The following is a 15,852-nucleotide window of genomic DNA, read 5'->3' as shown; positions in this document are numbered from 1 at the left end:
CGCAGAGCAACATTCGGGCAGCGTGTGACGGTTTCATTGGCCGTTTGAAGGTCATAATTCGTGCCAAAGTTGATCAATTCGAACAAATTTAATCTTATTCTAAAATTTTATTCTATTTCCGACATTTTTGGCTTTCATTCAATAAAAATTAAAAAAATATATATAAATATTATGGCGTTTGACTTTGTTGTAGTTTTTTTTCTCACCCTGTATATGAGATAGTCCCCTCACTTAATGTGATATACGAAAATTTGACAAGGAGTGGACCAACATAACCAATATATACTTTGTGTGGGAGAAACTGCAAGGAATGGTCCGATCAGTTCCATATTCAGACTAGATCTAAGGTATTTGAAATTATTTTGTTATGCGAAGTTAGAAAAAACACTGAATTATTATTTTGAATTATATAAGAGTTATAATTATTGAACAATTCCACCCTTCGGCAGAGGTCTATTTCAGTCCATTTTCACTCTTTATCTGGTGTTGGTAGAAATATTAAGATGTGCCGAGTTTGAAAAGAATCGGATGCACATTTCTCATTTAATCAGCCACCAAAAGGAGTGGTCTGTTATACCTTATCTTCATACCAGATCGACAACTGGTAAGATAATTGAGATGTGCGAAATTTGAAGGATTCTAATTTTGTATTTTATAGAAGTTATGTGATTTAAAATTTTAAAAGTAGGCCGACATTGACCATTTCCACTCCTGATGGAAATATTGTGATTTGAAAAATATTTACAAAAACGAATGATCCTTTCTATTCTTATGAGGTAATTTTTTTTTCTTTAAAAAATGATGACCTTTTGTGATAGAGTTAGTAGAGAGAAAGACCGATGTTGCTCATCTCCGGTTTCGCTCTTATTACGATGTTCCAAGTTTGGATACTCCTTTAAGTGTTATTGTGCGCACCATCAGACAGACGAACGGACACCGCAAGATCGATTCCTGAAACTGATTTCGTCTAAAGGGACCTAGGACCTCTATTGGCGAAATCAGTTCCCGTTATTTCGATGAGTTAGGTTTTTACCGTATCACATGTTATACACCCCTCTGTAGCCAAATATCTGAGGTTATAAACATTAAAATACAACGGTGCTCATGAGCTCCTGATCCAAACATTTGGAGTGGTGAAGATATCATGCCAAATGCTGGGTTAACATGTCGTGTTAACCTTTTTATTAGGAAAATGCTGTGCCAAGGACAGAATGAAGATGACACGCCAAAAGCTGGGTAAAAAAAATGTCTTACCGAAGGTCAGATAATTATTTTATGCTTATAATCAGAAAATTATCTGATTTTTTTACCTCCAGGGCCTGGATTCTTGTTCTATGAAAATATGAAATGAAAAATGTTTCCTTTATAAAATTTTTCATTTGACATTTCTTTCCTTTATAAAAGTTTTCACTTCACATTTTCATAGAACAAGAATTGAGCCCCAGCTCTCTTTTAAAAAGAAGGACTGCAAGTGCCAAAGAGGTGCCAACCCATAACATGTCTCTGAAACACAGTTCATCGTCTCCAGTGACGCAGGCTGGGCCCGAGATTTTTAACATTAGAAATTCACCTTTTCCCTGCATATCGCTCAACCGCCCCGAAATGCTACCAAAATATTTTTCTGGGTAAGTCACTAATTGCCTCTACAACTTATTCCAAAGCGGTTCATGCTTAGGTTAGATGAAGCAAAAATCCATTATTACTTTAAAAATTATCATTGATTGATCTTCATCCCAATATGGGTGCCAAATTATCGACCCTGCCAAAGGTGCCAAACATTTTTTTCTAATAAATAGTTCATCAGCATTTTCCAATATCAATTACGTAAATTTTGTGTTTATTTTGAAATAGGCAAGCAAAAGAGAAAATAAATCATTAAAATTCTTGTAAAAACAAATGTTATGAACTTAAATATGTTGATGTGTTAAGAAATGTTATACTACTTTATATAACCAAGTCTCTGTTTTATCTATAGTAGTCTTTGATTTACTATTATATTACAATTCATGTTGTACATACTCAAGTTTTTCATTCCTAATAAAACTTCTACTACAAAAGGTTATGAGCCCAGGAGTCTCTGAGAAAAATAAAAATTATAAAAATATAGAACTTCAAAAATTTATGAAAATTTTTTTTTTTTTTTTGAAAAAAAAAAGAGAATTGTTCAAGAATTTAATCAAGGAAGCAGGCTACAATAACTAATAACTTATAAAAAAAAAAAGAAAGAAGAAATGGATTTTGCTAAGCACATCAAGCCTTTGGAAAACGAAACGGACTATCCAATATGGAAACGGAAGATGCGTGATTTATTAGACTATCACGAAGGAGCAATTGACGTTATTGAAGGTAAACTAAAGAATCCAAATCCACCATCCTGATGCCACGAGTGAACAAAAGAAGCTGTACAAGGAAAAGTCGGACTTGTATAGAAAAGCAAACAGTTATGCAAAATCCATGATAGCAAGCGCAGTAAGTGACAATGTGTATCAAAAGATAATGGATAAAGAAACTGCTGCTGAGGCTTGGGAATCGCTAATGGTTCAATTTGAGGCTAGATCGAAGGATCAATTATTCAAAATATGTATTGACTTCTTCTCATTTACATGGAATTTAAGTGAAGACGTGAGCTTACATATTGCAAAACTCAAAAGTTTGTGGATAGAACTCAATAACGGATTGAAAGGACGTAAGGAAAATGAGCTCCCAGAAGTTTTATTAGTTTGCAAAATCCTTCAAATTTTACCAAGTCATTTTGATACTTTTAAGTCAAGTTGGATGCTTTTAACAAAAAACGAAGAGAAGAATTTTGAGGAAATGACCGCACAACTCTGTATGTATCAAAGAAATTGCAAAGGTGCTGATGTTAAGGACGAAGAAGCTTTAATGCTTAATAATGTCAAGAAAAAATTCCCACAAACCAATAATACAAAAACAAGCAAGAAAAATGGTGCATGCAATTATTGTCATAAGAAAGGTCATTGGATACGAGATTGCAGAAAATGGATAAGTGATGGTAAGCCTATAAAAGAAAAGAAGGCTGAAGCTATAACTCCTCAACACCAGATTTTACCTTTAATGTATGAAGAGATTAACACAATTAAGGAGGATATTTCAAAGAATTGGTGGATTGATAATGGCGCTACACGACACGTGGCAAATAATAGAAATGTATTTAAATCTTTCGAGAAGTTCAAGGAATGTTGCAAGATTAAAGCGGCCGGTGGTGAAATGTTAGATGTAATTGGGAAAGGTACAGTTGATATCAAGTCTTATGTCAACAACAAGGTAATCCAAATCACACTAACAGATGTTTGGTACGTTCCAAGAGTGTCAAGGAACTTATTTTCTGTTTTATCTGCACAAGACAAGTGTTCAAACAGTGAATTTAAGTCAACAGCAACTGAGTGTGAACTTTGGGTCAATAATAAGGTGATATTAGTTGGTCATCGGGAAAAAGGAGGCACATTGTATCTAGCGGATATTGAAACAGTCATCTCAAATTCAACAAATGAAGTAAATTTAACGGAATCTGATAACACATTGCAACTATATCATGAACGTTGGGGACACCAGAATAAACGCCATGTACAGAAGAAACTAAGGGAGGAATTTGGTATTAATGTAAAACTTGATATGCAAATTTGTGAATCCTGTATTTATGGAAAGTCACATCGATTACCTTTTGGTACTAGAGAGGTTTCTAAAAGACCAGGCGAATTAATGTCAGCTGACGTATGTGGCCCATTCCATATGTCTTTCAGCAAAAGGAAGTATTTGGTCATATTTAAAGATGCATACAGTAAATATTGTTTTGGATATTTCTTGAAGGGAAAATCCGAAGTTAAAACTGTATTGAAGGAAGTTCTAGCTTTTTCAGAAAATCAAGGAAATCCAATAAAAGAATTTTTGAGCGATAATGGTGGCGAATTCGATAATAATGAAGTAAAGCAAATTCTAAAGAAATATGGAGTTACACAGAGACTAACTGCTCCCTACACTCCGCAACAGAATGGTGCAAGCGAGAGGGAAAATAGAACTGTAATTGAGATGGCCCGTACTTTTAAGTACTCGAATAAGAATGTCCAATTTCCTGAAGCTATTTGGGCTGAGTTAGTTCGTACCGCCATATATATTTTAAATCGTACTCGCAAGACACCAGTTGATGACAAAAGTCCACATGAACTTTGGTTTGGAAGAAAACCCAGAATTACTCATTTGAGAATAGTTGGAAGTGAATGCTATGTCCATGTTCCAAGTCAGAAGAGGAAAAAGATGGATTCAAAGGCAATCAAGGGACATTTAATTGGATATGATACTGAAGAGCGTTATAGAATTTACATCAAAGAAAATCAGAGTGTAATTTTGTCAAGAGATGTGACATTTAATGAACAAATTTCAAAATGTGACGATCAAAAGCAAGAGATGAATGAAGAGTTTTCAAATAAGAGAGCTGAAGAAATAAAATTGCCATTTAAATCATATGAGAGATCTAAAGAAGAAGTGTTAGAAGAAGATCATATTCAGCCCAGTACACCAAGATATATTCAAGAGATTCGTTGTGATTCAGATTGGGAAGATGAGATGTTTGAAGAATGTTCGGAAGAAAATGTATCCAATGAGAGTGATTTCCGTGGATTTGATACGATAGAAAATACAATTAGAAATCGTTTAAGAGATCGATCAACGCTACATAACTCGAAGTATGATGACTATGTTATGGCTGCTCAAGATTTTATGTGTGAAGTACAAACACCTACCAGTTTTATTGATGCTGTCGAAAGTACAGAAAAATATCATTGGATAAAGGCAATGAAGTCAGAAATGAATTCCCTCAGAGAAAACAACACGTGGGATTTGATTCAACTTCCAAAAGGAAATAAGGTACTCCCATCAAAGTGGGTTTATAAGATAAAATCTAACCCTGATGGAAGTACAGACAAATACAAAGCAAGATTAGTTATAAAAGGATACAAACAATGCAAAGGTGTAGACTACAATGAAACCTTCAGTCCAGTTGCAAGGTTGGCAGCGATACGAGCTATAATAAGTATAGCTGCAAGTGAAAAGATGCATCTATCTCAATTTGATGTATCCACTGCTTTTCTTTATGGCCACCTTGAAGAAACTATTTTTATGAAACAACCAGATGGTTTTGATGACGGCACAGGAAGAGTTTGTAAGCTTAAAAAGAGTCTATATGGATTAAAGCAAGCTCCGCGGTGTTGGAACCGAAGATTTGGAAAATATTTATTAAAAATCGGTTTTATAGCAAGTGACGCCGATCCCTGTATATACATACGAAATCAAGAAGGGAATAAATTAATACTAGCTCTTTATGTAGATGATGGTCTAGTAGCTGCCACAGACCCCGGCGAGCTGGAAACATTTTTGGAAGAGTTGAGAAGAGAATTCAAAATAACCACAAAAGATGCAAGTTATTTTTTGGGTCTGGAAATAAAGGCAAATGAAAGTGGAATATCAATCAGTCAGGAAGCATACGCAAAAAGAATTCTGGGAAGATTTAGGTTTACTGATTGCAGGCCAGTTTCATCGCCTATGCTGAAAGGAGAAAATTTCGAATCGGGGAAAGACAATGTGAAGTGTTCTCAATTTCCATACAGACAAGCCGTAGGAGCCATTATGTATCTTATGTTGGGAACAAGGCCTGACTTAGCTTATAGCATTGGATTCCTTTCAAGAACATTAGAAAATCCATCCAACGAAGATATTACCCGAGTTAAAAGAGTTTTTCGTTACATATCTGGAACAATTAATTATGGAATATTTTACAACAACGAACATGCTCAAGAGCTAGAATGCTACAGTGATGCAGATTTTGGAGGATGTTTGAAAACCGGAAGATCTACATCTGGTGTTGTTGTAAAATTTGCGGGAGGGGTTGTATCATGGTTAAGCCAGAGACAAGCTATGGTAGCAACATCTACAACAGAAGCAGAAATTGTTGCAGCTTCTGAAGCAACAAAAGAAGTAATTTGGCTAAAACGTTTATATTCTGAATTGATAGAATTAAATTCCACTCCATTGTTATATGTTGATAATTCTGCTGCAGTACGTTTGGCACAAAATCCTGAATATCACAAACGCACAAAGCATATCAACAATAAGCATTTCTTTATTAGAGAAAAAATTTCTGAAAATGAGCTTCAAGTAATACAAATACCTACGCAAGATCAATTAGCTGATTTGATGACAAAACCTTTGCAACCCACAAGACTTAAACTTCTTTGCGATCATATTGGATTACAACAAACAGTCTAACATCTCTTAACAAGGGAAAGTGTTGATGTGTTAAGAAATGTTATACTACTTTATATAACCAAGTTTCTGTTTTATCTATAGTAGTCTTTGATTTACTATTATATTACAATTCATGTTGTACATACTCAAGTTTTTCATTCCTAATAAAACTTCTACTACAAAAAAATAATATTAATTTGTTGTCGGTTTGGGAAATATTTTTCCCTGTATATTAATTATATTATGATTACATAGAGTATATAAATGTATGCAAGGATGGCAAAATACGCCAAACATTTCGCAAAAACTTGTAAATTGCACAGCACTAAAAATCATTAATAATATTTTATATATATATGTGTGTACAAATGTATATTTGAGTGTATTTTGTTTGAGAATTTAATAGTATTGTTTGATTGTTGCCACTGCTTTTTTGCATTAATTTTATTTTGTTTAAAAAAATAATAATATGGTTATATTCCCACCTTGACTTTGGACAAAGGCTGACTTGTTTTTGTTGTTATTGTTGCTTTGCTTTGAATTCAAAACTGTTATGTCGTTTCGTTTCGGAAGCGGAGAAATAGCTTTTTTCGTTGTAAAAAAGTTGTCGATATTTCCTGAGATAAATATTTGGAAATCTAAAAGAAAAATTTACACTTTTTATTTCTCTTCTTCTTTTTATAAAACTGAAAATATTCGTTTGCTAAGTTATTTGAAATTTCACAAAAATGTATTTATGAAATAAAACAAAAATTATTAATATTTTATGGCAACAATAACATCGATGACGACGAAGATGATAATTAAAGGTAACGCGCACATATGCAAATATTATTTTCGTGTTTTTATCGTTCGTTGTTTTTTTTTTCTTTTTCGAAATAATAATTGAATAATTGAAAAATTTGAAACAAGCAAAGAAAGCGTAACGAAACAATATAATGTTTATAACACCACCTCGACAAATTCAAAACTAAATGTATTTTAGCAAAAATATTTCGAACATTTCGAATACCAGAAACAGCAACAACGACAACAGCACAGCAACAATCGCACATTGCCAATATCAGAGACACAGGGTATCTTCAGGGGGCAAATACAACAATCTCGAAATAATTATGGGGACGTCGCTCGCTCGCTTGCTAACTCACTCGTCAGAAACACACACACATTTCGTTGGCTAATCTCAAAAAGAGAGAAAAAGCCACAAAGTGTTTTTTTCAAACACTAAACATTTGTCGAAACTTATCAGTAATTAATAAATGAGAGATCTAAAAGCAAATTCGAAAAAATAGGAAATATTGTGAGAGAGTCTACATAAAAAAATGCTTTGGAAATTTACATGGTGATCCTATTTAAGTATTCTCTCGAAAGATACCAAAAATTTAGATTAATTAATATTGTTAGGGATGTCGATCAAAAATGGATTTTAGTAAGATATTAATTTGAATATAGTCTATTTTATAATATGAACGTGTTTTAAGATTGTGCAACAAAATTTGGATAAAATAGTATAATTGATAGTTTTCGTAAGCATCAGGAAGCCAAACAGATGAACTTTGCTGGATCGATACAAATGTCTGGAAATGAACGCAACGCTCCTTTAGTCAACAAATGGCATATCTCGAAAAATCGATTTTTCAGACAACGATTTAAAGATTGATTGAAAAAAACGACACTTTAAAGAAAAAGGTTAACACCTTTCAAACTATTTGTTATACCCTCAGCCATATGGCTAGAGAGGGCATATATCATTTGATGCGGTCAAAACGTGCCTCATCGAAATAACGGTTACGGTTTTAGATCCTAGGTCCCTTAAGACCAAATCCGTTTCAGGATATTTCGAGTCGATCTAGCTTAATCCGTTCGGCCTTCTTTCTGTCCGTCTGTCTGGCTGGCTGGTGCGCACGATAACTCTCGAAGGGAGTATACGATTTGGTCCAAACTTGGTACATCGTAATATTTTTGTCAAACTTAGATCGAGTTCGGAGATGGGTAATATCGGTCCACTCCTTCTGGTACCTGCCCCACAAAATGTCGAAATTTTAAAAAAATATCTTTTCTGCACAAAAAGGTAAACGATAATCCGATTTTGCTCCAACGTTGCAAATTCGAATATTTGCGTCAGTGTTAGGTCAGGTGCGAAAATGGACAATATCAATCCACTCTATCAAGTACCTCCCCCACAAAGGTTCAAATTTTTGAATAATTATAACTCCTATAAAATGTGATGGAAGAGTCCGATTGTCTTCAAATTTTACACATCCCAATAATTTTAGTAACACAAGGTCTGGCGTTAAGATGGAATATATCGGTTCACTCCTTCCGTTACCTCCCGGATAATTACAACTCTTATAAAATGTGATATAAGAGTCCGATTATTTTCAAATTTTACTCATCCTAATAATTGTAGTAACGCAAGGTCTGGCGTTAAGATGGAATATATCGGTCCACTCCTTCCGGTACCTCCCCCACAATAGGTCGAAAATTTGAATATCCATGAGGCTCATAAAACACGAAATAAACATCCAATTTCATTTAGACTTGGCACATCTGAATATTTCCAAGAACACAGGATCTGTTATAAAGGGGGTAGAGATCGGACGATTTCTTCTGGTACCTTCACCACAAAGGGTCAATGTTTTGAATGACCAATACGTTTATAAAACCCGAAATAAGCATCGGATTCTGCTTATATTTCACACATTTCTTTATTAATACTAACACGAGATCTGTTGTGAAGATGGGATATATCGGTCCTCGCCTTCAGGTACCTCCCACACAAAGGGTAACAATTTTGAATATCCATGAAGCTCATAAAACTCGAAATTAACATCCGCATCCATTTAGACTTGGCACATCTCAATATTTCCATCAACACAAGATCTGTTATAAAGATGGTAGAGATCGGACCATTTCTTCTGGTACCTCTCCCATAGGGTTCAAGATTTTGAGAAGCACAACGCTCAAAGTAAGCCAAATAAGCATTCAACTCCCTTCAAATTTACATACAAACATTGTTGCTAACTCAACCAGAAACTTGGGATGAATATGAATTTTCTGATGAAGTTACCAATATGGACCAAACCTGGCACGTCGCAATATTTATATCGTATTTATTTAGGCCCGGTATGAAATGGACAACAGCGGCCCATTCCTTCGGAATCCACTCCATAGGGGGTCACGACTTTGAATAATCATAACACATGTCAAAATATATTTAAACAATCGAACATTAGCTGAGGGTATATGTCTGTCGACAGAACCGACTGATACTTTTTAACTAGTTTATATTCAAATATATAATACGCTCCTAAATCGACATCCCTAATTAATATAATATCTAAAACGTGACAATAATTCAATATACATATTTATATTATACCTAGATCTAATAATTACCTATCAAAAGAGAGCAACAGCGAAAGTTTTGTTAATTTGCAGTTGCAAAAGCGTTTCTCTCTCTCCCTCCTTCCCTTCAAATATATTTTTATTCAGACCGCCGTCAATCAACCAGCCATCCATAATTAATTGGTGTTTAAAGGTCATTGATAAAGCAAATGAACGACGAGCAAACAAACCGAAATAAAGGTAGCAGCTACGCATTGACAAAAGTAAATAAATAATAGATGACGTTTACACTTCAAAACAGACTAGACGACAGACGGTAAAGAGGAAATATGGCATGGAACGATTATGAGATCCACTACAAATCAATGATATAATTTAAAAATATTTTTCAAATTTTCAGTAAAAACAAAATCCCTTGAATAGCAACTGTTCTAAAGGATTTATATACTTCTTATATCCATCACCGCTCGTTGCCGTTGTTATCTTTTTGTAATATGTCTTCATGTATGTAGGAAAAATATTTGACCATGAATATTTAAATGTTTTATTTTTGGTATTTTTCTCTCTGTGTTGTGTGCGCGTATGACCAGATTACCCACTTCTGCTGTTTCTTTTTGTTGTGGCTGTGTCATTGTTATTGTTGTTGGTATTATTTGCATATATGTACAATATGAATCGAATCTACGTAATAATTGCCAAGAGATCACAAATGACCAAATGATTGTATTTTAAACACTATTGCGCTTCATTTTGGGGGGAGGGGATAAGAGATTGTTGGTAGAAATGCTCTTTCGAATTAGTCACGTTTATCCAAGGGGTGCTAAATGGAACAGCTGCATTGTCATATTCGTCATAAAGTGGGAAATGTATGTTGAATAATCCACATTTTGTACCTAGAATCGGGATGAATGAGAGGAGAGTACCACAAGACAACCAGAGAACTATCTTAAACTTCAGACTTCCCAGTAGAAAAAATAATTTTTCGATGTATCTCAGCAGATGTTTTTATACTTGTCAAATACACAGCGTTAGACCGAACCTTTAGCAAAACTGATACCAGAGAATTTCTTTTGGGACATTATAACAGTTGCAGACTTTCAATGTAATCTGAGATTGAACTTCCCAGAAGAGGAAGTGGGACTAGCATATAATTGGGATGAGTTTTGTTGGTGCAACTTCAGCGATACCAGAATCAGGGAATCGATTGGAGTAAATTGTAATCAAATGAGATGAAAGGACAGGTGGAATTTCCGCTTAAGCAATCAAAACAAGTTATATCTTTGATTTCTTCGTTCGTAACGAAGGCTCTTTACACACCGATCATCAAAATAATATCCCAACAGTATTTAAAGCCATATCCGGCAAGTTAAGTGGTATTACGGGGTGAGATGAAAAAACTGCAACCAACTTCAGGCTGCTGGCATTTCCAAACAACTCGTCCGAAAGCTGCTAAAATTATTCCAGTGACATATCACTATATTGTTTACAAGCGTACAAAAGCATGAGCGTGAGAATTTTCCAGAAAAATAATTATTCGTGATGGAATTCAAGCGTGATAGTGTGATTTCTTTATATTTGGCTGAAAATTTAAATGTGAATAAATCTTTTGTGTTTCGTACCATCGCTCCTTACCGTGATACTGGTAGCGTAGCCCGACATCAAGGAAGTGGACGGAAGAAAATAGCAACATCAGCATAAATGGTTCGAAAATTAAAGAAGCGACTTGAACGAAACCCGCGTCACAGTGGCCGAAAAATGGCTCGTGAGCTGAACATATCGCAATATTTCATTCGGCAAATATTGAAAAATGAGCTCGGGGTAGAACTTACACCGCAACAGAAAGAAAATAGACTCAAAAGAGGTAAAGAGTTGCTTCGCTTGGGCGAAAGTGGTGAACTGACGAATTTGGTTTTTTTTCCGATGAGAAAACATTCGTTGTCCAGCAGTTTTTTAAAACAAAATGACCGTGTTTACTTGCCGAAGAGGTCAGCTGAAAATGTGCACCTTTGGTTGGCTACCAGAACTCAAGCGCCGCCATTACAGCCGATTGCCGCTATCCGCTCGTATTAATCGACATCAGAATTAATGCCGAATATTATCGCGCAGACTTTGGACATTCCAACAGGACTCAGAACGCGCCACCCAAGAATGGTTACAAAATGAGGTTCCTCGCTTCATTTGCAGCGCACAATGGCCACCGAAATCTCCGGATACCAATACGTTGGACTATTGTGTCTGGAGTATTTTGGAAAGCAAAGTTGGCACTAAAAAATACCAAAGTGTCGATCACCTCAAGCAAGCGCTTCGCCGGGAATGGGCAAAAATACCGCAGAGCAACATTCGGGCAGCGTGTAAAGCTTTCATTGGCCGTTTGAAAGCTATAATTCGTGCCAAAGGTGACCAATTCGAACAATTCTAAACTTATTCTAAAATTTGATGCTATTTCCAACATTTTTTGCTTTCATTCAATGAAATTTAAAATATAAAAATTATGGCGTTTGACTTTGTTGCAGTTTTTTTATCTCACCCTGTATTTGCGAAAATAAGAAAAAAATATTCATCTTTTGGGACACGTCATCCCTACATTTTTAATATTTGGAGCACATTTTTTTGGATTCCTTTGTTTTAACTTGTTTACTTTGGAATTTCAAATAACAAGAAGATCCCAGGAAAATTGAATCCTCTCTAGACATAGCAGGGTAGTTTTTGTTCAAAAATGTATAGTTTTATAATAGACTTGGGAGACCTTCCAGAGATGTTTTAAAATATTTATATGTATTGCAGGTTTAATATATATATATATATTGAAAACGTTTCATAGCTCTCATATGAAGAAATATTTAAACTTCTACTTTGGGTAGCTGATTCTATATACCTAATAAAAAGAATTAGGAAAATAATATCAATGTGTATCTATCACCAACACTCTCTGATTGAAGATATATCATTCCATTTAGAACTGCAACATGTAATTGCATTTATATGTTACAACATTCGATAATATTCAAACAAGAAAGATAAGTAATATGCCAGAAGGGCAGATAAACAAATACAGTGGTGGGAAACAAAGTGGGATCAACTGACTTTCAACTTTGTAATGAAAAGCAAGGTATTCTATCATGCAAACCAAAAATTTCGCAAAGCATCATATTTGTGTATACCTCGGCCATAACAAATGGCAAAAAAAATATTAGATAAACAAATATGGTGGGGGCACATTACAATTAGCGCACAACAAAAATAAACAGTACAGAATATGAAAACAAAAAACTTAGCAACACCATAACCACCAAAACACCTATGATTCCATTGTTGGAATAACCATATATTTCTTACATCCCGACATCCGTCCATATATGCCAAACAATAATCCTCATCATCATCATTACGACAAATCAAAGTGCGGTAGGGCAATGGGCACGTCAGCGCCTTAAGTATCTGCTGCTCCCGTTGTTTTTGTTCATTGTGTCTAGTTGTCGTAACCAATTTTTTAAGGGAAAACAAAAACACATTTGCTAATTTGGCTATTCCCAGGAACTTATGACTCTCTAAGGAACACATATAACATGAGAATTAATTGCCAGGGGTCACTACATCTCTTCCAAGTTCGCACTTTTTTTGGCAAAAAAAAAAAATTACTGGGCACAGAAATGCTGATGCACACACACAACACAACCATCGTTGTTTTTCGTTTATTTCTCATACCTCTACACACCGCGCACACACACACACGCTCGCACGCACAGAATACAGAGAGACAACATTCGATATTATTGATATAATTTCACAATTTAATTAACAATTTCACTTAAAATGACTTACTTGTGCCGTTATCTAAACGTTCTGTTATTGAATGGAAATATGTTTTGAAGGGAAAATCATAAAAAAACGATTGGATATTTTTGCTAAAGTTCACCTTACAAAAACTTTTTCTCTTCTTTGCGTATTTTTTGTTTTTGTATCTAATGAGAGAACAGAGCCAAGTGAAATGTAACGGCGTAGCAATGAGGGAATCCAAGTAAACGTCGTAAGTCGATTTGTCGCCGCTCGTTGTTAAACACAATCGAAATGGAAACGTTAGCGTAAGACTGTGGCGTACTTCGGTGCATATAGTTAAGCAATATGTTCCCACAGTCATGATAATAGGTATTTTGACAATTCCGATTATCACATTTTTGTTTGAAAAAAATGAATGGCTTAAGTAATCGGCTGGCTTCTTCGGAAATGAACGAAGGAGCCTAGGGCCAAAATCGAACTAAGTCAACCTAAAACTCCTTTGTTCATCTACGAAGAAGCCAGCCGATGACTTAAGCCGGCCAACTATGCTTTTTTTCTTTCTGTTGCAGTGTAAGGCTGGAAATACATAAAGCGCATATTTGGCTGGCTTAAGTCATCGGCTGGCTTCTTCGTAAATGAACAAAGGAGTTTTAGGTTGGCCTAGTTCGATTTTGGCCCTAGGCTCCTTTGTTCATTTCCGAAGAAGCCAGCCGATGACTTAGGCCAGCCAAATAAGCGCTTTATGTATTCCCTGCTTAAGGCTGGAAATACATAAAGCGCATATTTGGCTGGCTTAAGTCATCGGCTGGCTTCTTCGTAGACGAACAAAGGAGTTTTAGGTTGACCTAGTTCGATTTTGGCCCTAGGCTCCTTTGTTCATTTCCGAAGAAGCCAGCCGATGACTTAAGCCAGCCAAATAAGCGCTTTAAGCTGGAAATACATAAAGAGCATATTTGGCTGGCTTAAGTCATCGGCTGGCTTCTTCGTAGATGAACAAAGGAGTTTTAGGTTGACTTAGTTCGATTTTGGCACTAGGCTCCTTTGTTCATTTCCGAAGAAGCCAGCCGATGACTTAAGCCAGCCAAATATGCTCTTTATGTATTCCCAGCTTAAGTTCTTGCACTTTTTGGAATTTCAATGGCTTTACCCCGAGCTATATTTGCCGAATGGAATATTGCGATTTGTTCAGCTCACGACCCATTTTTCGGCCACTGCGACACGGGTTTCGATCAAGTTGCTTCTTTACTTTTCGAAATATTTCTGCTAATGTTGCTGTTTTCTTCCGTCCACTTCCTTGACGTCGGGCTACGCTACCAGTATCACGGTAACGAGCGATGGTAAGAGGCAAAAAAAGGTTTATCCATATTTAAATGCTGGAGTGCTCTAACGATTTTCCAGCTTGTGGTTTTCCAGCCAAATATAAAGGAATCACACTATCACGCTTGAATTCCATCACGAATACCCTTTTTCCGGGAAAATTCTCGCCAAAATGCTTTTGTGCACCTGTAAACAATATAATGAGCTGTCTTTGGAATAATTTTAACAGCTGTCAGACTAGTGGCTTAGAAATGACAGCAGTCTGAAGTTGGTTGCAGATGTTTCATCTGACTCTCTAAGTCAGCGGATGTCTTTTTCGTAAAAGAACAAACTAGCCCAGGATGCCCAATTATTAATTATAGTCCGAAATGGTTTCAATGTATTCCCAACTTTATTTTTTAATGCCATTATAGAAATTGGACCCGTACTGTGGCTGAAATATATCAGCTGATCTTACGGTAAATTAAGTTCCAACCCGGTGAATTGTTCCAATGACCTGAATTTTCTTGTTCTCAACGGACCATCGAATAAACTTGGGCGCCATATTTCTGACACAAAGTGTTGAGGAAGCTGCTCGAATGGTCCATGATTAAAGTCAAGTGAGTTTCCCAAAGCCACTGGTGTAATAATACAAGCCACTAGAGTTTGAAACCATTTCAGTCGTTCGCAGAATGGTTCAAAACCTGGTATGCTGGTTGCAGACCGTTTTTGCTATATATTCTCAAAATAATACCGGATAAACTCATTCAAACTATAACAATGGTCTCTTCCTGGCTTCAGTAGCTGATAAAAATAAAGGTGGGAATACATCTGGCTGGCTTCTTCGGAAATGAACAAAGGAGCCTAGGGCCAAAATCGAACTAAGTCAACCTAATACCTAATACTTTGTTCATCTACGAAGAAGCCAGCCGATGACTTAAGCCAGCCAAATATGCGCTTTATGTATTTTCACCCTAAATGTCTCTCCCGAGGTATTCTAAGCTAATGTTGTAATGCTGAAATATCAAATCAAATCAAATATTTTAGATTTAGGCAAAAACATAAATGTTTTTGCATTTTAATTGTTTTTACTTTTTTTTAATAAATTAACAACTTATTGGTAATGCTTAAAATTAATCTTAAAAACTAACACGATAGCCTTACATGCTTTTT

The 15,852-nt window shown here is 35.5% G+C and overlaps 1 protein-coding gene across 2 annotated transcripts in view; it reads right to left on the bottom strand.

Moving 5' to 3' along the window:
• LOC131805886 (atlastin) overlaps positions 1–13,575 on the bottom strand; it is a 39,926-nt gene extending 26,351 nt beyond the window's left edge. The window contains exon 1 of one of the 2 annotated variants that reach the window (XM_059129647.1): positions 13,429–13,575. The gene's annotated coding sequence lies outside the window, so the exon portion shown is untranslated. Of the gene's footprint in view, positions 1–6,743; positions 6,879–13,428 lie in introns of those variants that run through there. The other variant, XM_059129649.1, reaches the window with a different exon arrangement.
• Positions 13,576–15,852: the final 2,277 nt, after the last annotated feature.

The sequence above is a fragment of the Musca domestica genome, unplaced genomic scaffold (assembly GCF_030504385.1).
Source record: "Musca domestica strain aabys unplaced genomic scaffold, Musca_domestica.polishedcontigs.V.1.1 63, whole genome shotgun sequence".
NCBI lineage: Eukaryota > Metazoa > Arthropoda > Insecta > Diptera > Muscidae > Musca > Musca domestica.
The sequence above is the reverse complement of the archived record's forward strand: the minus strand, read 5'-3'. Positions and strand labels throughout refer to the sequence as shown.